The sequence below is a fragment of the Eptatretus burgeri genome, chromosome 10, assembly GCF_056783735.1.
Source record: "Eptatretus burgeri isolate ZD-2024b chromosome 10, Ebu_testis_v1, whole genome shotgun sequence".
NCBI lineage: Eukaryota > Metazoa > Chordata > Myxini > Myxiniformes > Myxinidae > Eptatretus > Eptatretus burgeri.
This window is the reverse complement of record NC_140970.1, coordinates 47,765,418-47,787,842: the sequence shown is the minus strand read 5'-3', so window position 1 is coordinate 47,787,842 and position 22,425 is coordinate 47,765,418. Positions and strand designations below refer to the sequence as shown.

Genomic DNA, 22,425 nt, shown 5'->3' with positions numbered 1-22,425 from the left:
CAGAAAGCGTGCCCTCAGGGTGGGCCTCGCGAAAGCTGAGGAAAGATATTCTGGTGGGAGAGAATCCGTGGAGGCTTTTTTCTCCCGGGTCTTCTCCGCAAAGAATGTCGACGCAGTTGTCATTTCCCGAGAGTTCTCCAAATATGTGTCATCGACTGACGAGGCTCGTGCAGAGGGGGCGGCGTTCAGTGCGCCCGTTGGTCAGAGAGATCTCTGCCCGACTTGGGCGCATCAGTAACTCTGCCCCGGGACCGGACCGGTTTGAGTACCAGCACCTGACGCGGATGGATGGGGCGTGTCGCATGACATTGGAAATTTTTCACCGATGTCTGCACTCGCTCCGTATCCCAGCTTCATGAAAGCAGGCCACCACGGTCCTGATCCACAAGAAAGGGGACACCGGAGACCCAGAGAATTTTCGGCCGATTGCCCTCCAGAGTTGCTTCCACAAACTATTTATGGCGATCCTCGCTGATCGACTTCGTCGCTGGGCGCTCCGGCATTCATTGCTGAGAGACGCCCAAAAGTGCTCTCGGCCCAGTGAAGGCTGCTTTGATCACTCCTTTTTGCTAAATACCATCATGAAGGACGCCAGGCGTAACCAGAAGAATGTTTTTGTTGCCTGGCTGGACCTTCGTAATGCGTTTGGGAGTGTTCCACATGGAGCTACCGCTTGGTATCGGCATTTTTGGTATCGCTTGGTATCGGCATCGACAGAAAGCATTTTTGCCGCACTGGACACAATCGGCGCGTATGCGCAACTGATCGACCTGCTTCGGGACGTCTTTAATGGTGCCTCCACAATGTTTAATTCGGATGATGGCCCGACTCGTGAGGTCCCTATACAGTCAGGGGTGAAGCAGGGATGCCCCATTTCACCGATCCTATGCAACCTCACGATAGGATTGAATGTGCGCGGTGCAGGCTTCTGCTGCGGCCGGAGGTCACGGTGTCAAAATTCATGGGCAGCCATTGTCTATATTGGCGAATGCTCTCCATTTGGTTGTCCTGAGGAGGACCAGGGAGCGTCTTTCACCCCTTCTTGAAGTGGCCTCTGTTAATGCCGATACATTACAACTTTAGTTTAAGCCTGCCAAGAGCGCCTCTGTCACTTTTCTGTCGGAGGGAGGGGGGGGGTCAGGGTCGGTGATGTTTTATTCTCGATTCAGGGTCGAATCATGCCAGCTTTGAGTGGCGAGGAGCATTATCGCAACCTCGGGTACCCCATCGGTGTGTACAGAGATGATGAGGACGTCTACTCATTGGTTACTGACATAATGGCGGACGTCCTCAAAATTAAACAATCCTTGTTAACACCATGGCAGAAGTTGGATGAAATCCAGACCTTTGTCCAGCCCTGCCTCTTTCGCGTTGCGCGCGGGAGAGACGACCAAAAAGCAAGTTAACAGGGTGGTATCTGCGGTGGTCAGTGCTGCGAAGGAGATCTGCCAGCTTCTGGTCCGCGCTTCTCACAATTACATTTTCGCTGGCCTGGATGTTGGCGACTTAGGGCTCCAGCACCCTGGGTCGGAGGAAGACATCTAAACTATCGTTTAGATGGTGCGGATGCTGTCCTCCAGTGACCTTCCTTTACGCGGCATTGCCACGCAGCAGCTCTTTTCGGTCGTCCACAGGACGATCCGCCGTGTTCCCGATGAGTCGGACGTGGATAAGTTCCTGTCTGGTAAATTGAAGGGCCATTGGCGAACTCTGGGTACAGCGGCCAAATTTCCACGCTCTGGCCTCGGGTGAGGTCCGCGACGTGACGGATGAATGTGACTGTCCGTGACGCCATTTCGGGGAAGCCCGTTGTGATCCTGGGCCATTCCCATGAGTGTTGCTCCAAAGACGTGTGTTCTGCACCTCAGGAATGGCCCACGGAGAAGTTTGCACAGCGGTTGCTCGGCCTCCCGGACCATGGAAAGGTGGCCGCTGAGCTGAAAAGGGATAGGTTTGCCAATGGTTCCTCATGGATTCGCAGTGGTTCGTTTATGCGCCTCTGTGATTGGAGGTTTGTGCATCGGGCAACACCGAACAGTGTCCCGACTAATGCTGTGACCCATCGGTGGAATCCCGCTGCCCCCCGCCCCCAGGGGTGCCGGCGGTGTTGCTCTCCCCGGGAGACTCTGGCACACATTGTTGACCATTGTCCCCCGGGTATGGTACCCATTCGCCACCGACACAACATGATCCAGCGTCGCCTGGTCAAGGCCATTCGTCATGGGGACGTATATGTTGACCAGCACATCCTGGGTGATCCCTCCCCACATGAAAGTCCAGATATCACTGTGGTGGAGGGAAATAAAATTACAATCGTTGACGTCGCTGTCTCCTTTTTGACAATGGTCCTGATGCCCTTGCTCCTTGTGCAGCCGCAAAGAGGGAAAAGTACGAAGAGCTGCGCAGAACATTGGTGGCTAAGGGCAAGGATGTCCAGGTGCTCGGGTTCGTCGTGGGAGCACTGGGATCATGGTTCCCTGGTAATGAGTTGGCCCTGAACCGGTTGGGAATCTCACGGTCCTACCGGAAGCTGATGCGTCGGATTTGCTGCATCGACGAGATTCGTGGATCATGGGATATTAACATAGAGCATATGTCAGGCCATCGTCAGAATGTGGAGGACTGAGGTTGGTACTTCCCCCTCCTCATTTCTCCTCCTCCCTCCCCCTCCCTTTTTTTGTGTGTGGTGTGGATGGTTTCCATGTTTGTCGAAGTGAATGGATCGAGCCAAACGGACGAGAAGTGCAAATTTCTATTTTGGACTGGTTCCCCTTCTTTTTATGGCCTGGTGCCCTTAAATGGTCCTTGGGGGTTGTTTTTCTTCATTGATTGGACATTCCCCCATGGGCCTCTTTTTCTATTTTTAACGGTGTGGAGGAATTTCATCCTCAGTCTCTATTCTCTTTTTAACTTTTTTTCATTTTGGTCTTTTCAAGTTTTTTTTTTTTATTAATCTGTTCTTATCAGTTTAATTGTTGTTTCTGTGGTTTTTATTTTTGTTTTGGGTGAATGTGGTGTATTTTTTTCTTTTTTTCTCTCCCTTCCCCACCATTGTTTGACGGTTCGGTGTGACGGACGTACTATCCTGGGAACTGTTTTTTGAATTATTGTGAATTTTCTCTCTTGTTTGTGATTCTAACCTTTTGAACACAGATTCCCAATGGAAGAGGACGGACCGAGGCCAGGTCGGCGAGGCGGAGGTGCTCCTGGAGATGTGCCCCTGCGAGTACTGCGGTAAAAATCTTGCGACGCTCGCGGGGTGGCGTCGACTCATCGCACGTATGCACCGGGTGGTTGCCGAGTAGGCTTACGTCCCCGTTGGCCCCCAGACCCAGGTATTTTCGTACCTGCTTCCCGACCGGTGGCCTTGTTCACTGTGCCGCGAGACTTTTTTTTACTTTCCAGACCATACAACGACATCTGAAGCGGTTTCATGCCGGGACCGCTTTTATTTCAGTTTTTAGATGCTCTCGGTGCGACTTGGAATATGATACGGCAAGGAAGGCGGCAACCCATTTCCAAATCCATCGGAAAGAGGACAGAGTTCGCCCCTCCGTTGTCGGTATCGCTGGGCCTTCGGGTTATCGATTGCCAAGATGACAGCTGGCTGAGGCCAGCGCCGATTCGAGACAGGTGCCCCAAGTTTTTACAACGGACGTCCCGGGTCCGGCCATCCCGCCCGAGAGCTATGGCTCTGAGGACGGGGCGGCCGGCCTGAGGATTGTAAATGTGAGTGGAATCGGTGTTGGTAAGCGGCGGTCGTTCCGGAAGACCTGGTCACCATTTTTGGGTTGCCCCTCTGGAGGGCAGGCTGATTTGATACTGGAGTCCAGCCCGGTCTCAGAGCCCCCAGTGGGTGTCCCCCTCTTGGAACAACAAATAGTTGCCTGCAATGAGTCTCCGGTGCTGCCAGTCACCGAGTGTTCCCCTGTTGGGGTCATCCCCCGATGTGATGAGGAGACATCCCGGGTTCGCGACCGCTTGGTATCGGCTATTCTCGAGGCCCCTTTGGGGCCTGCTTTCGAAGAGGCTTGTGACAGTTTTCTGCAGGTGGCAGATACTGGGGCTGGGGGTGGGTTGAGTGGTAGTGCAGAGGGGGTGGGGCGCAGCGATGGAGCGGGGGGGGCGGGGCTTGAACCCAAGGGTGCGGCCGAAGTTACGGCCCCGCCCGCTCCGGTTGCCGACCGGTCTCGAGCTCCCCCGCCTCGACGCGACGCACCCAAGGCTCCACGGCCTGTCTCCCCCCCCCCCAGGTGTTGATGCTGGCCGTAGCTTCCCTGAGTATTGGGTTGGTCAGCTGAGGAATGCAGTGTTGTGGGAGGAATTTGAAAAGGTCTGTGATGCGTTCGCCAGTGCCCTGATTGACTGCTGCCGACCACGTCGTGGCGGCCGCAATGCAGACGCCACCACACACCCAAGTGGTCCTCGACCTGATATTGCGGGTGCTCTCGGGCCGGGGTATGACCCCCAGGAGGCCAGTCGCCTGCAGAGGCTGTACAGGCACAGCAGAAAGCGTGCCTTCAGGGTGGTCCTCAGGAAAGCTGAGGAAAGATATTCTGGTGGGAGAGAATCCGTGGAGGCTTTTTTCTCCCGGGTCTTCTCCGCCAAGCATGTCGACGCAGTTGTCATTTCCCGAGAGTTCTCCAAATATGTGTCATCTACTGACGAGGCTCGTGCAGAGGGGGCGGCGTTCAGTGTGCCCGTTGGTCAGAGAGATCTCTGCCCTTCTTGGGCGCATCAGTAACTCTGGCCCGGGACCAGACCGTGCTGAGTTCCAGCACCTGAAGCGGACGGATGGGGCGTGTCGCATGACATTGGAAATTTTTTACCGATGTCTGCACTCGCTCCGTATCCCAGCTTCATGAAAGCAGGCCACCACGGTCCTGATCCACAAGAAAGGGGACACCGGAGACCCAGAGAATCTTTGGCCGATTGCCCTCTAGAGTTGCCTCTACAAACTATTTATGGCGATCCTCGCTGATCGGCTTCGTAGCTGGGCGCTCCGGCATTCATTGCTGAGTGAGGCCCAGAAGTGCTCTCGGCCCAGTGAAGGCTGCTTTGAGCACTCCTTTTTGCAAAATACCATCATGAAGGACGCCAGGCGTAACCAGAAGAATATTTTTTTTGCCTGGCTGGACCTTCGTAATGCGTTTGGGAGTGTTCCACATGGAACTATTTTTGCCGCACTGGACACGATCGGTGCGTCTGCGCAGCTGATCGACCTGCTTCGGGACGTCTTTAATGGTGCCTCCACAACGTTTAATACGGATGATGGCCCGACTCGTGAGGTCCCTATACAGTCAGGGGTGAAGCAGGGATGCCCCATATCACAGATCCTATTCGACCTCACGATAGAATTGATTGTGCGCGGTGCAGGCTTCTGCTGCGGCCGGAGGTCACGGTGTCAAAATTCATGGGCAGCCATTGTCTATATTGGCGTATGCTGACCATTTGGTTGTCCTGAGGAGGACCAGGGAGGGTCTTTCACCCCTTCTTGAAGTGGCCTTTGTTAATGCCGATACATTATAACTTAAGTTTAAGCCTGCTAAGTGCGCCCCTGTCACTTTTCTGTCGGGGGGGGGCGATGGGGGGGGCCAGGGTCGGTGATGTTTTGTTCTCGATTCAGGGTCGAATCATGCCAGCTCTGAGTGGCGAGGAGCATTATCGCAACCTCGGGACCCCCATCGGTGTGTCCAGAGATGATGAGGACGTCTGCTCATTGGTTACTGACATGATGGCGGACGTCCTCAAAATTAAACAATCCTTGTTAACACCATGGCAGAAGGTGGATGAAATCCAGACCTTTGTCCAGCCCTGCCTCTTTCGCGTTGCGCGCGGGAGAGACGACCAAAAAGCAAGTCAACAGGGTGGTATCTGCGGTGGGCAGTGCAGCGAAGGAGATCTGCCAGCTTCTGGTCCGCGCTTCTAACAATTACATTTTCGCTGGCCGGGATGTTGGCGACTTAGGGCTCCAGCACCCTGGGTCAGAGGCAGACATCCAAACTGTCGTTCAGACGGTGCGGATGCTGTCCTCCAGTGACCTTCCTTTACGCGGCATTGCCACGCAGCAGCTCTTTTCGGTCGTCCACAGGACGATTCCCCGTGTTCCCGATGAGTCGAACGTGGATAAGTTCCTGTCTGGTAAATGGAAGGGCCATTGGCGAACTCTGCGTACCGCGGCCAAATTTCCATGCTCTGGCCTCGGGTGAGGTCCGCGACGCGACGGATGAATGTGACTGTCCGTCACGCCCTTTCGGGGGAGCCCGTTGTGACCCTGGGCCAATCCCATGAGTGTAGCTCCAAAGACGTGTTCTGCACCTCAGGATTGGACCAGGGAGAAGTTTGCACAGCGGTTGCTCGGCCTCCCGGACCAGGGAAAGGTGGCCGCTGCGCTGAAAACGGATAGGTTCGCCAATGGTTCCTCATGGAGTCGCAGTGGTTCGTTTATGCGCCTCTGATTGGAGGTTTGTGCATCGGGCAAGACCGAACTGTGTCCCGACCAATGCTGTGACCCATCGGTGGAATCTCGCTGCCCCCCAGGGGTGCCGGCGGTCTTGCAATCCCCGGGAGACTCTGGCACACATTGTTGACCATTGTCCCCCGGGTATGGTCCCATTCGCCGCCGACACATGATCCAGTCGCCTGGTCAAGGTCATTCGTCATGGGGACGTCTATGTTGACCAGCACATCCTGGGTGATCCCTCCCCACATGAAAGTCCAGATTTTACTGTGGTGGAGGGGAATAAAATTACAATCGTTGACGTTGCTGTCCCCTTTGACAATGGTCCTGATGCCCTTGCTCCTTGTGCAGCCGCAAAATGGGAAAAGTACGAAGAGCTGCGCAGAACATTGGTGGCTCAGGGCAAGGATGTCCAGGTGCTCGGTTCGTCGTGGGAGCACTGGGATCGTGGTTCCCTGGTAATGAGTTGGCCCTGAACCGGTTGGGAATCTCACGGTCCTACCGGAAGCTGATGCGTCGGCTTTGCTGCATCGACGCGATTAGTGGATCGCTTGATATCTCCGAGCACATGTCAGGTCATCGTCAGTATGTGGAGGTCTGAGGGTGGTACATGTCAGGTCATCACCAGTATGTGGAGGTCTTCCCCCTTTTTTTTGGAATGGTGTGGAAGGTCTTCCCTTTCTCACCCCCACTTTTTAGTGTTGGTGGTGGGTTTCTCCTTCTCTTCTTTTTTTTTTTTTCCTTGTGTTTGTCTGAGTGAATGGATACCACCAACTGGGCTGAAGCGCAAATTTCTGTTATTGACTGGTCCATCTTTTTGTGGCCTGGAGCCCTTGACTGGTCCCTGGGGGACATTTTTGATTGGACATTACCCCAGGGGCCCCTCTTCTATTTTCTTTGTTTCTAACGGTGTGGAGGAATTTTATCCTCAGTCTCTATTTCCTTTTTCAACTTTATCTTGGTCTTTTGAAATTTTTAATAAATCTGTTCTTATCAGTTTAATCGTTGTTTTTGTAGTTGTTTTTATTGAACGAGGTGCAATTAAATTTTCTATTGTTATTGTAATTTTTTAAAGAAAATTTCCCATCGTTTCGTGGCACGGAGTGGTGGCCGTTCTATCCTGGGAACTGGTTTTGAATCATTGTGAATAAGTTTTTTTTTCTCTCTTGTTTATGATTTTAACTTTTTGAACCCAGATTTCCAATGGTCGAGGACGGACCGAGGCCAGGTCGGCGAGGCGGAGGTGCGACCCGAGATGTGGAGACGTTCCCCTGCGAGTATTGCTGTAAACAACTTGCGACGCTCGCGGGGTGGCGTCGACATCGCTCGTATGCACCGGGTGGTCGCCAAGGAGGCCGACGCCCCCATCGACCCCAGACCCAGGTATTTACGTATCCGCTTCCCGACCGGTGGCCTTGTTCACTGTGCCGCGAGACCTTCACTTTCCAGACCTTGCAACGACATCTGAAGCGTTATCATGTAGGGACCACTTTTATTTGTTTTTAGATGCTCTCGGTGCGACTTGGAATACGACACGGCGAGGAAGGTGGCGAACCATTTTCAAATCCATCGGTAAGAGGATAGTGTTCGCCCCTCCGTTGCCGTTATCGCTGGGCCTTCGGTTTATCGATCGCCGAGATGACAGCCGGCTGAGACCCGCGCCGATTTCAGACGGGTGTCTCAAGTTACCACAACGGACGTCCCTGCACCAGGTCTGGCCGTACCGCCCGAGAGCTTTGGCTCGGAGGAAGGGGCGGCCGGCCCGAGGATTGCAAATGTGAGTGGAGTTGGTGTTGGTGAGCGGCAGTCTTTCCAGAAGTCCTGGTCATCATTCCGGGTCGTCCCTCTGGAGGTCAGGCCGATTTGATACTGAGTCGAGCCGGGTCTCAGAGCCCCTCGGGGTGTCCCCCTCTTGGAACAAGTAGTTGCCTGAACCGAGTCTCCGGTGTTGCCAGTCAGCGAAGGTCCCCCTATCGGGGTAATCCCTTTATGTGATGCGGAGATATCCCGGGTTCTCGACCACTTGGTATCGGCGATTCTCGAGGCCCCCCGAGGGGCCTGCTTTCGAAGAGGCCTGTGACAGTTTTCTGTACGCGGCAGGTACTGGGGCTCGGGGTGGGTTGAGCAGTAGTGTAGAGGGGGTGGGGCGCAGCGATGGAGCGGGGGGGGGGGCTTGAACCCAAGAGTGCGGCCGAAGTAACGGCCCCGCCTGCTATGGTTGCCGACTGGTCTCGAGCTCCTCCGCCTTGACGCGACGCACCCAAGGCTCCACGGCCTGTCTCCTCCCCCCCCAGGTGTTGATGCTGGCCGTTGCTTCCCTGAGTATTGGGTTGGTCAGCTGAGGAACGCGGTGTTGTGGGAGGAATTTGAAAAGGTCTGCGATGCGTTCGCCAGTGTCCTGGTTGACCGCTGCCGACCACGTCGTGGCGGCCACAATGCAGACGCCCCCACACGCCCAAGTCGTCCTCGACCTGATCGACCGGATATAGCGGGTGCTCTCGGGCCGGGGTATGACCCCCAGGAGGCCATTCGCCTGCAGAGGCTGTACAGGCACAGCAGAAAGCGTGCCTTCAGGGTGGTCCTCGCGAAAGCTGAGGAAAGATATTCTGGTGGGAGAGAATCCGTGGAGGCTTTTTTCTCCCGGGTCTTCTCCGCCAAGAATGTCGACGCAGTTGTCATTTCCCGAGAGTTCTCCAAATATGTGTCATCTACTGACGAGGCTCGTGCAGAGGGGGCGGCGTTCAGTGTGCCCGTTGGTCAGAGAGATCTCTGCCCGACTTGGGCGCATCAGTAACTCTGGCCCGGGACCAGACCGTGCTGAGTTCCAGCACCTGAAGCGGATGGATGGGGCGTGTCGCATGACATTGGAAATTTTTTACCGATGTCTGCACTCGCTCCGTATCCCAGCTTCATGAAAGCAGGCCACCACGGTCCTGATCCACAAGAAAGGGGACACCGGAGACCCAGAGAATTTTTGGCCGATTGCCCTCTAGAGTTGCCTCTACAAACTATTTATGGCGATCCTCGCTGATCGGCTTCGTAGCTGGGCGCTCCGGCATTCATTGCTGAGTGAGGCCCAGAAGTGCTCTCGGCCCAGTGAAGGCTGCTTTGAGCACTCCTTTTTGCAAAATACCATCATGAAGGACGTCAGGCGTAACCAGAAGAATATTTTTGTTGCCTGGCTGGACCTTCGGAATGCGTTTGGGAGTGTTCCACATGGAACTATTTTTGCCGCACTGGACACGATCGGTGCGTCTGCGCAGCTGATCGACCTGCTTCGGGACGTCTTTAATGGTGCCTCCACAACGTTTAATACGGATGATGGCCCGACTCGTGAGGTCCCTATACAGTCAGGGGTGAAGCAGGGATGCCCCATATCACAGATCCTATTCGACCTCACGATAGAATTGATTGTGCGCGGTGCAGGCTTCTGCTGCGGCCGGATGTCACGGTGTCAAAATTCATGGGCAGCCATTGTCTATATTGGCGTATGCTGACCATTTGGTTGTCCTGAGTAGGACCAGGGAGGGTCTTTCACCCCTTCTTGAAGTGGCCTCTGTTAATGCCGATACATTACAACTTTAGTTTAAGCCTGCTAAGAGCGCCTCTGTCACTTTTCTGTCGGGGGGACGGGGGGGGGGGGTCGGGGTCGGTGATGTTTTATTCTCGATTCAGGGTCGAATCATGCTCGCTTTGAGTGGCGAGGAGCATTATCGCAACCTCGGGTACCCCATCGGTGTGTACAGAGAGGATGAGGACGTCTACTCATTGGTTACTGACATAATGGCGGACGTCCTCAAAATTAAACAATCCTTGTTAACACCATGGCAGAAGTTGGATGAAATCCAGACCTTTGTCCAGCCCTGCCTCTTTCGCGTTGCGCGCGGGAGAGACGACCAAAAAGCAAGTTAACAGGGTGGTATCTGCGGTGGTCAGTGCAGCGAAGGAGATCTGCCAGCTTCTGGTCCGCGCTTCTCACAATTACATTTTCGCTGGCCGGGATGTTGGCGACTTAGGGCTCCAGCACCCTGGGTCAGAGGCAGACATCCAAACTGTCGTTCAGACGGTGCGGATGCTGTCCTCCAGTGACCTTCCTTTACGCGGCATTGCCACGCAGCAGCTCTTGTCGGTCTTCCACCGGATGATCCACCGTATTCCCGATGAGTCGGACGTGGATAAGTTCCTGTCTGGTAAATGGAAGGGCCATTGGCGAACTCTGGGTAGAGCAACCAAATTTCCACGCTCTGGCCTCGGATGAGGTCCGCGACGTGACGGATGAATGTGACTGTCCGTCGCGCCCTCTTGGGGGAGCCCGTTGTGACCCTGGGCCATTCCCGTGAGTGTAGCTCCAGAGATGTCTGTTCTGCACTTCAGGAGTGGACCAGAGAGAAGTTTGCACAGCGGTTGCTTGCCCTCCCGGACCAGGGAAAGGTGGCCGCTGCCCTGAAAACTGATAGGTTCACCAATGGTTTCTCGTGGATTCGCAGTGCGTCGTTAATGCGCTTCTGTGATTGGAGGTTTGTGCATCGGGCAAGGCTGACCTGTGTCCCAACTCATGCTGTGACTCATCGATGGAATCCCGCTGCCCCCCTCGGGGTGCCGGCGGTGTTGCTATCCCTGGGAGACTCTGGCACACATCGTGGACCATTGTCCGCCGGGTATGGTACCCATTCGCCACCGGCACAACATGATCCAGAGTCGCCTGGTCAAGGCCATTCGTCATGGGGACGTATATGTTGATCAGCACGTCCCAGGTGATCCCTCCCCACATGAAAGACCAGATGTCACTGTGGTTGAGGGAAATAAAATAACGAATGTTGACGTTGCTGTCCCCTTTGACAATGGACCTGATGCCCTTGCCACCTGCGCAGCCGCAAAAAGAGAGAAATATGTAGAGCTCTGTAGAACATTGTTGGCTCGGGGCAAGGATGTCCAGGTGCTCGGGTTCGTAGTGGGGGCACTGGGATCGTGGTTCCACGTCATGAGTCGGCCCTGAACCGTTTGGGGATCTCCCGGTCCTACCGGAAGCTGATGCGTCGGCTTTGCTGCATCGACGCAATTAGTGGATCGCGTGACATCGACGTGGAGCACGTCAGGTCATCACCAGTATGTGGAGGAGGTTTGAGGGTGGTACCCTCCCCCTCCCCCCCTTTTTTTAGGCATGGTGTGGATGGTCTTCCCATTTTCCCCCTCTTTTTTAGTGTTGGTGGTGGGTTTCTCCTTTTCTTTTTTTCCCTTGTGTTTGTCTGAGTGAATGGATACCGCCAACTGGGCGAGAAGCGCAAATTTCTGTTATAGACTGGTCCCCCTTCTTTTTGTGGCCTGGTGCCCTTATCTGGTCCCTGGGGGACGTTTTTTGATTGGACATTCCCCCAGGGGCTCTTTTCTATCTTTTTTGATTCTAACGGTGTGGAGGAATTTTATCCTCAAACTTTTATTTCTTTTTCAACTTTTTTATCTTGGTCTTTTTAAATTTTAATAAATCTATTCTCATCAGTTTAATTGTTGTTTTTGTGGTTGTCTTGGGTGAATGGCCGACCCTTCCCGCTTGGGGCACGTGCGTCGTGAGCGTGCCGTCACCGCATGCCCGATGGTGTTCATCGCTGCCGAGCCTTCAGACCGGCAAGGCACTGGGGTCCCGACGACCGAGACCCCTTTGATGCAGGAGGTCCGAGCTCGCAAATTGCTGGCTACGACCATTACCCATTGCACCGACCTCTTACAAAATGGGTTAAAACGACTGACTTGTACGTTTTGGCACACTTGTCCCATGCCCAACACATTAAGAATGACTTGCTGGCTATTAAACTGGGGCTTATGGGGGCTGAGGTTCTGCTGAAATTCGGCCAGCCCGAGAAAGACTCACCGCTGGAGGGGGGAAACCATGACCTACACCCCTTGGAGCAACATCGTGGCGGATAACCAACAACATCACCACGTGGGGTACAACAATTCGCCCCTACTGGCTGAGAACTGTGGAGGCGACGACCCTTCTTTTCCGTGGTGTGGCGCAGCAGAAGCGCCATACAAAGGGACAATTAAGTTCCATGCGACTGCTTCTACCATTGGCGTCGATGATGTCAATACGATTGTCAACCCTTCCTACTTTTGCGGGAAGCCCAATTCAGACCAGCTGATTGCAGCTTACATTGCTCCACACACCCCATGGCCTCAACGGTCAACTGGGATAGTCGCAATCGACCCCATCCCTCAGTATTATAGCTGGAAAGGGACCCAGGTGCACATTGGGGCTGAAACCAAGCTCAACATTCTCATCCCCCAGAAGGACGGTGCCAGGTTGGAGATGCAGGAGAGGGTGCGGACACATTTCCTGGCAACCTCGGTCTGGCCCCACTGCCACCCAGGTCTACCCACCCTATACCGACTTAGAGGTTGGCCTGGATTGGGAGAATGCTTCAGTTATGATGGCACACTCACTTTGCGACTTCATCCATTCCTGGGCTGGGATGTGGACTCTCGCCGACCTGACCATGCTTTACCGCATGCTCATCGCGTTGCGTGTTGCGTGTTTTAGCTGAGGAGACCAATACCATGTATGCCCTGCCCAGCCTGCTCCTGTACAGGACAGGAGGACGCGTCCTCTCTGCGGCTGCCCAACCTCTGCCTCCTGTGACGCCCACTATGCGGGCAGGCGGCTTGAACCAAGGAGGCCAAGACCCAGAGCCGTGTCTAAAAACATTTAGTTGGCATAACGCTGAGATTGAGCGTGTGCCCGCTGATATATGGCATGAGAGTGTGCCCCCCACCCCGTTTCGATGAAACAATCTCGGCTGTTAACTTTCAGGCTACTGTGGCTTTGGTGCTCGGATTGTGACAAAGGGAAGGAATCTATTCTGCTCCTGACTACCCCCCGTGCTTGGTCAACTACTACCGATCCGGCAGCATAGGGTTGAAGGCTGTCGCCGTGTCGTTTGTACTTTTTAACCACATTAACTCTCTGGACTATGTTACCAATGGTGAGGTGACTACGGCTTACGTTCAGATGTCCGAACACGCCGAGACCATGCTGCGCGAATTGCGCGGGTAAGCAAGGCGCCGCAGCTCAAGCTGCAGTATTGGCACTGCTCGCTAAGCAGTGTGGATGGCTGGCCCAACTCACCCACTTGAAGACCAGTGGCCGTCCCTTGACCATGCACTTCCGTCAGCCTTCAAGCTGGTCTTCCCCTTTTACGGTCCGAACTATGGGATCTGTTTTCCGCGTAACATCTCCAACATCTATCCGGACGTATACATCCAGCACTTGTCGGAGGACATACTTCTCCGTTGCGCTCCGACTATCTTGCCTTGCTCTGGGGCACTTACTCAGGGGATAGCCGTCGATGACGGATCTGAGTTCCAGGCCCCCGGCCCCGAGGCTGGCCCTGTGTTCAGCAGGGCCAATTTTCAGATTGGTGTCCAGAACAATGGGGACTTGGTTTGTCCCAGTGATAAAGACGTCTGGAATGAGCGTCTGCTGTACGCGTCAGCCCGGTTCCAAATCATGGACTTGGTGACCGGAATGGCAGCTGCTGGGGTAAACCCTCCAAATACAATCCCCACACTTCGAGCTTGGGTAGCTCCACCTGATGGAGCTCGACACAGCTGCCACTATGCCACTGTGTTGTGGTACCGCAAAACGCTGACCGTGCCTAAAATCAACTGCACGACGCTCAGCTCCATGACCATCCAAGCGGGGCCGGGTGCCGCTATTGCGGCTCAGGCGCGTCTGGCTCAGAGCGGACGGGACTCAGTCACTTTCCCAGAATGGCTGCTGACTAATGTCTGCTCAGGTGAGGTTAGTGCCACCGCCTGGGCAGGCCTACCCCCAGACGAGGCAAGATGACTGCCATGTGGAAGAGTTGTCTGAAGTCGGCTTCAGGGGGCGGGGGGGGGGGGGAAGTCGGGGAGCTCAGCCGCCGGAGCTTCTCCTAATATCAACACTGGTGGCGACAACATCTCGACCGTGTCCGAAGAGAGCAAGGGCTCAGCTGCTGCCGTGCCGGAGCCCTCGGTGACCAAGGAGGCAACAGCAGCCGCAAGCAGGAAGGCCCCGGCCCCCTCGAACGACCTGCCGGTGGTAACGGCCAGCTTGAAGGTTTTCGCTCGGCGGCGGCCAAAACGCCACTAGCGGCGGCAGCCGCCAAGGCCGTTGGCCTTCGGGAGTGGGGGAGGAGGCCGCAAGTTAGATCGGTTTGGCTTACCGTCGTGTGTGTCGGCGAGACCCGGACCGTACCGATTTTGGCCGACTGATGGATTCACTGGCAGGTCGGGATGTCGAAGATGACCCGTGTTTCCTTATCGTTGTGATGGGCCTGATGGATGTATTTCCGCAAGGAGAGAGGCTGCCTGGCGCGTTGCGGTCTCTGTTCCAGGCTAACACCACGTTGTTGCCTCCCGAATATCAGTTGCCGACCACCATGTCTGCGCTCAGCTGGGATGTCACTTCGTTGGTGGAAGCTCACGGACACACGCGCTCCATCGGCACCAGTCTCAAGATCGACGACCTGGCCGATGACGTCACCTTCCGTATTATCAGCCCTCCCCGAACGAAGACAGACCTCAGTGTGTGGAAGATGCGTGTCGCAGATCTGCAGTTGCAGCTTCGTGAGTTGGGCCACTGCTCTCAGGTATTGGAATCTGTTTCGGGGCTGGATTACATCTTTGCGACGATCTTGCACCAGGACACATGTTGGTGGAGATTCTGGTATCCCACAGGCGTATTTAAGCTGCAGGGAGACGAGGCTCGTAAAGTGCTGAAAGATGCCAGCGACATGATGAAGAAAAAATGACCGTTTTTACAGCCATTTTTCCCTGCTGTGCAGGGGTTGGGCTTTTTCTTGAGGCAATGTTTTATGACCGGATGCCCTTCCTGACGCCAACCCTGGTCGCCTCTTACGACACACAGGGATATGGTACACCTATTCTAACCGGGGCATACACCGGGACCAGTACACTGGTACTCATTTCGCCAACCTTGGAGGGATGACACAGGCTGAGTAAACCCCCTGGTGTTAATTCAGCAGCCAACGGGGCTTGAACTCAGGACCCTGGAATCCCAAGCCGCCACCCTAACCACCAAGCCAACACCAGGCTGACATAATTAAGAAGGCGCCACATATACGGGGCTTCGACCAAGATACGCGAGTGTGATTTTACGAGAACAATGTGTTGTACGGGTGCATCAACCCCCCCAATCCCTGGATTTGACGAGGTGGCCCAAACTGAGGAAGTTCGTAATGGCGGGGGCGAGTCCCACGGCCTGAGAGACGCTGGGTGGGGGGGGGGTGCCCCTCCCGACGGCTTGGGCCACTGTCAGGCAACCGGCCCGAGAATTCCAAATGTGAGTGGAATCGGTGTTGGTGAGCGGCAGTCGTTCCGGAGGTCCTGGTCACTATTTTCGGGTCGTCCCTCTGGAGGTCAGACTGATTTGATAGTGGAGTCGAGGCGGGTCTCAGAGCCCCAAGTGGGTGTTCCCCTCTTGGAACAACAAGTAGTTGCCTGTACCGAGTCTCCGGTGTTGCCAGTCAGCGAGGGTCCCCCTGTTGGGGTCATCCCTCGAGGTGATGCAGAGACATCCCGAGTTCTCAACCGCTTGGTATCGGCTATTCGAGGCCCCCGAGGAGCCCGCTTTCGAAGGGGCCTGTGACAGTTTTCTGCAGGCGGCAGGTACTGGGGCTGGGGGTTGGTTGAGAGGTTGTGTCGACAGGGTGGGGCGCGGTGATGGAGCGGGGGAGCTTGAACCCGCGGGTGCGGAAGAAGCTACGGCCCCACCCCCCTTATGCTCCCTCGCCTCGCCTCGACGCGGCGCACACCCGGCTCCACGGCCTGTCTCCCCCCCCTCCACCCCCCCCCGCCATCGAAACTGGCCCCAGTTTCCCTGAGTATTGGACTGGACAGTTGAGGAATTCAGTGTTGTGGGAGGAGTTTGAAATTGTCTGCGAGGCGTTCGCAAGTGCCCTGGTTGACCGTTGTCGACCACGGCAAGGCGGACGCAACGCAGACGCCCCCACACACCCAGGTCGTCCCCGACCTGACCGGCCAAATATGGCTGGTACTCACAGGCCGGGGTATAACGCCCAGGAGGCCAGTTGCCTGCAGAAGCTGTACAGGCACAGTAGAAAGCGTGCCTTTTGGGTGGTCCTCGGGAAAGCTGCGGACAGATATTCTGGTGGGAGAGAATCCGCAGAGGCTTTTTTCTCCCGGGTTTTCTCCGCAAAGAATGTCGACCCAGCTGTCTTTTCCCGGGAGTTCTCCAAAGATGTCTTCGACCGGAGGCGGCGTTGAGTGCGCCCATTGGTCAGAAGGAAATCTGACTGACTTGGGCGCATGAGTAACTCCACCCCGGGCCCGGACCGTGTTGAGTACCAGCACCTGAAGCGGATGGACAGAGCGTGCCGCGTGACACTATAAATCTTCAATCGATGTCTGCGCACGCTCCGTGCGTGACCCAGAGAATTTTCGGCCAATTGCCCTCCAGAGTTGTCTCTACAAATTATTTATGGCGGTCCTGGCTGATCGGCTCCGTTGCTGGGAGCTCAGGCATTCCATGCTGAGTGAGGCCCAGAAGTGCTCTCGGCCCAGTGAAGGCTGCATCGAACACTACTTTTTGTTGAATGCCTTTATGAAGGACGCCAGGCGTAACCAGAAGAATATTTTTTCGCCTGGCTGGACCTTCGAAAAGCATTCGGGAGCTATTTCATGGATATTTCATGGATGTTCCAGATGGAGCTATTTTTGCCACGCTGGGCACGATGGGTGCTCCTTCGCCTCGACCCGTGCCAAATTTGGACGGGTGTCTCGAGTCCCCACAACGGATGTTCCTGCCCTGGACCGAGGCAGGTCGGCGAGGTGGAGGTGCGACTCACGATGTGGAGACGTTCCCCTGCGCATACTGCGGTAATCATCTCGCCACGCTTGTAGGGTGGCGTCGAAACATCGCCCGTATGTGATGTGGTCGGAGTATTGTGAATGAGTTTGTGAACCGGGCGTATGCACCGGGTGGTCGCAATGTGGAGACTTTTTGTCAGAGGGGAGTCAGGGTCGGTGATATGTCATTTCGATTCAAGGTCAGCTCATGCCAGCTTTGAGTAGTGAGGAGCATTATCGCTACGTTGGAACCCCAATCGGTGTGTACCGAGATGAGGACGTCTGTTCGTTGGTTCCCAACATGACGGCGGACGTCCTCAAAATTAAACAATCTTTGTTGGCACCATGGCAGAAGTTGGATGCCATATGTATATTCTGAGAGTGAACCATATGGACATTTTGGTGATAAAATTGTCATCACAGAGATCAATGGGAAGAAAAACAGTGATATTTCGACAGAAGGCTGTCTCAATCATCAGTGACTTTTTTTTAGTCAATCCAAGACTTCTGATCATGAGGTTGAAAAGCTTCGGTTCATCGAGACCACGGTGAAACTGATAAAGACTGACAAAGTCAGTTGTTCAAAGTAAGAATATTCACCCTACCACCATTGAAATGTCTTCTATTGATATGACAAGTGCATTCTTACCAAACTTTTTGCAACATTTCTTCGACAGTCTTTTGGTCGGAAAGGATAAAGATCTCAAAGCAACAAGGGGATCTTCCATTGGACAAGCTTTAATGCAGGCAACGACACCCAGAGTTCTTATAGCTCCACTGCAGTTAGGACTTGGTGTGCAACTGCACTCGCACTTTGCTTCTCGTTTTCTTGTAGACACATTGTATAAGCATGACTTTTGCAGTTCATATACTGAAATTCATAAGTATGAAATGTGTGCTGTTATTCAGCGTGGGACAGATATACAGGTTACATCCCAGGCCATTTCATACAGTATGCAGCAGAAAACGTGGACCACAATGTGCGAACCCAAGATGGTAGCGGTACGTTTCACGGCATGGGTATAGTTGCCAACATCACCCCAAAGATCGCCAGCGCATCCATAATAAAGCGGGAAACTGTGACCGCACGTGATATAGCCAAAGTGGGAACGATTGATATTAGACATTATGTGGCCCCAATAAATGGAGTGAAAAAGCTTGAGTAGAAGAAAATCATGTTATCAGGGATACAATCACAAGAAGAAACGGCAAATGTCGATCTTTTTTGGAAAACGACCTTTCCAGTTAGACCATGGAGACCAGCCTGGTCATGTTTTATGCAACTGATCGCTAAAGGTGACCATCCTGGTGTATCATCGGTAAGGCTGCTGCCAATGATTGCCATGGACCTGGGTGACTTGACATGTATATGCTCGACCTTGTGTTTGATCATTCCAATCGGTACAAGGTTACTCCTGTGATAACCTTCGATCAACCACTCTGGTGGAAGGCAACCACCATCCTGGAAAATGAAAAGGAGGCAAGTCCACTCCAATCAATTATACTGAGGCTCGGAGGTTTCCACACGCTCATGAGCTACTTGGGTTGCATAGGCCATTTGATGGAGGGATCTGGATTAAAGGAAACTCTGGAACATGTGTTCACCAGCAACACTAACTCACATCATGAGTGGCAAAGCTGTTGCCAGGGCTTTGAGGGGACATTTCCTTGTGGATACTGCCTTCCACGCAATCCTGCTGACAGATTCACTTGACTTCAAACTGAGTTCAGGTTCGAAGTTGCCTTCAGAGACCGAGGATGAATGCGATGCTGATGATGAATTTGAAGACAAGGAATCTTTGCCATCAGTGGTTTTAGATAGAGCCAAAGACGAGGAATCGACTGATGAGGAACAAGGGGTACCAGATATCATGGAGAATGTTGCAAAGATGCTTGACCAACTGATTGCAGGAGAGATATCACCAACATTGACAACAATGCAAGCCTTTATTTCTAATGCAACTGACATACCCAAAGAAAAAATGAACACTTGTCAGCTGTGGACGATGTTCACGAAGATGGTTGACATCACACACAAATTTAAGATCAGAAAGGACCAGGAACTGGGCACTTCATCTTCACGCAATGCATGAGATGTCACCTTATCTGGCAGCTTCAGGACACAGTTTATACACGAAGCCATTGCATGAAATCATTTTATACACAAAGTCATTGCATAATCTACTTGCAGAAGAAGTGTGACCTTGAGACCAGAAATGAGATACTTTGCAATAAGTTCAAAGATGGACTTCATGTTGTGTGCAGGTCTGATGGATTCTGGGCTGGGTTGTCTCCTGACTTGGTAATAGAACAGGTTCTCATGCGAAGCCTCAAAACAACAGGTGGTCTAACCAGAGGACGAGGAATGACAGAAACGCAAAGGAATGTGTGGTGCATGTCGAATCCGGTTCGTGCAGAAGTGAACCAAGCTGTGCAGCAGCTTACCTCTAACATTTGCTACCAGTGAGCAACACAAAGACCTGTCCACAGCCCGTCAGAAGAAGGATTCTGCCGATGTGAACAAACCGATTCAATTCCTTCAGGACAAGAATCCATTCGATAAGGAAAGTCGTCTAAGGAATGTAGTAACTGGTGTAATTGCAGCCGAGAAAGTGAATGCGACTCAGGCTCAAGAGGTTGGGGATAGCATTCTGGATGGAATGTTTGGGAAAAAGGTTTGCAACTACACATTTCAGAAAAAAGATACAGCAATTACAATGGAATCCAAGTCAAAAATCCAGATTGATGCTGAAGATGTGCACATTGACCCTCAACGACTGTTCCAAAGACTGGTTATCATTGGTACACAGGAGGACAAACTCAATGAAGCCTTTCGTCATGAACTGTGTGGGTTCCCTGCAGCTCTCTTTGAAAGACGAGATGTTCTCTTAAAGGCCACTAAGCCAGTGCTGGCAAATGCCATCTGGGAATTTGCACCCGCCATCTCTGATGAAGACCAATAACAACTTCAATCCAGCCATATTAAACATGTCATCAACGGAGGTGCTTTGCTGCACAGGATCCTTTGGGAGAATGGACAGACATATGATGCCATCTGTCAAAGATATGCTACATACATAATGCGGAGATACAAACAGCCCACCGTGATCTTTGATGGATATGACTGTGGGCCAGCGCCAAAGGATGGCACCCAATCCAGACGAATTCAATCAGGAGCAGTCAGAGATGTCCATGTCTCACCGGGTATGCAACTCAACATGAAGAAAGACGACTTTTTGGCCAGCAAAACCAATAAACAGAAGTTCATGAACATGCTGAGTCGTTCCCTGGAGAAATCGGGCTGTGAAGTGCACCAGGCAGATGGCGATGCTGACAGTTATTGTGGCACATGCTCTGAAGTCTGCTGAGACATGTGACACCATCGTTGTTGGGGATGATAGGGGTGCACCCCAAGGGGGGTGCACCATTCCCGGAGGTACTGCAATACCGGGTCGATGCGTGGAGTGGACGGAGCAAGCCCCTCATCCAACTCCCGATACCAAAAATCCATTTAATAGACTAGTCCCGCATTGCCGGACATATCAGCTATTAAACTGATAAGAACAGATTTATTAAAAATATTTAAAAGACCAAAATGAAAGGGTTAAAAAGAAATAAACACAGGATAAAATTCCTCCACGCCGTATAATCAGAAAAAATTAAAAGAGGCCCCTGGGGGAATGTCAAACACAACCCCCAAGGACCAGTTAAGGGCACCAGGCCAGAATAGAAGGGGAACTAGTCCACAAATGAAAATTTGCCCTGTTCGACCGTTTGGCAAGACCAAAAGATCCAAAAAGAAAATCGATTAAACTGATAAGAACAGATTTATTAAAAATATTTAAAAGACCAAAATGAAAGAGTTAAAAAAGAAATAAACACTGAGGATAAAATTCCTCCACGCCGTTATAATCAGAAAGAATAAAAAGCGGCCCCTGGGGGAATGTCAAAAATAAAAAGAACACAACCCCCCAAGGACCAGTTATAGGCACCAGGCCATAATAAAAGGGAGACCAGTCTAAAAAATGAAAATTTGCCCTTCTCGACCGTTTGGCAAGATCCATTCACTTCGACAAACATGAAAACCATCCATGACATAACAAAAAAAAAATAAAAATAAAAATAAAAAGAAGGGGGGGGAAGGGAGGGGGGGAAAGGAGGGGAGGGAGGGAAGGAAATGGGGGAGTACCCACCTCAAACCTCCACATGCTGACGCTGGCCCGACATATGCTCAATATAAATATCCCGGGATCCACCAATAGCATCAATGCAGCAAAGCCGACGCATCAGCTTCCGGTAAGACCGGGAGATTCCCAACCGGTTCAGGGCCGATTCATTACCAGGGAACCACGATCCCATTGCCCCCACTATGAACCCAAGCACCTGGACATCCTTGCCCTGAGCCACCAACACATTATGCAGTCCTTCATACTTTTCCCTCTTTGCAGCTGCGCAAGTGGCAAGGGCATCAGGGCCATTGTCAAAGGGGACAGCAACGTCAACAATTGTGATTTTATTTCCCTCCACCACAGTGATGTCTGGTCTTTCATGTGGGGAGGGATCACCTGGGACATGTTGGTCAACATATACGTCCCCATGACGAATGGCCTTGACCAGGCGACTCTGGATCATGTTGTGTCGGCGGCGAATGGGTACCATACCCGTGGGACAATGGTCAACAATGTGTGCCAGAGTCTCCCGGGGATAGCAACACCGCCGACACCCCTGGGGGGCAGCGGGACTCCACCGATGAGTCACAGCATTAGTCGGGACACAGTTCAGCCTTGCCTGATGCACAAACCTCCAATCACAGAAGCGCATAAACGAACCACTGTGAATCCATGAGGAACCATTGGCAAACCTATCCGTTTTCAGTGCAGCGGCCACCTTTCCCTGATCCGGGAGGCCGAGAAACCGCTGTGCAAACTTCTCTCTGGTCCACTCCCGCAGTGCAGAACACACGTCATTAGAGCTACACTCACGGGAATGGCCCAGGGTCACAACGGGCTCCCCTAAAAGGGCACGACGGACAGTCACATTCAACCGCTGCGTCGCGGACCTCACCCGGGACCAGAGCGTGGAAATTTGGCCGCTGTACC

General features: G+C 53.2%; 1 pseudogene; it reads right to left on the bottom strand.

Moving 5' to 3' along the window:
• Positions 1-20,740: 20,740 nt before the first annotated feature.
• On the bottom strand, positions 20,741-20,942 carry LOC147018496 (U2 spliceosomal RNA; annotated as a pseudogene).
• Positions 20,943-22,425: the final 1,483 nt, after the last annotated feature.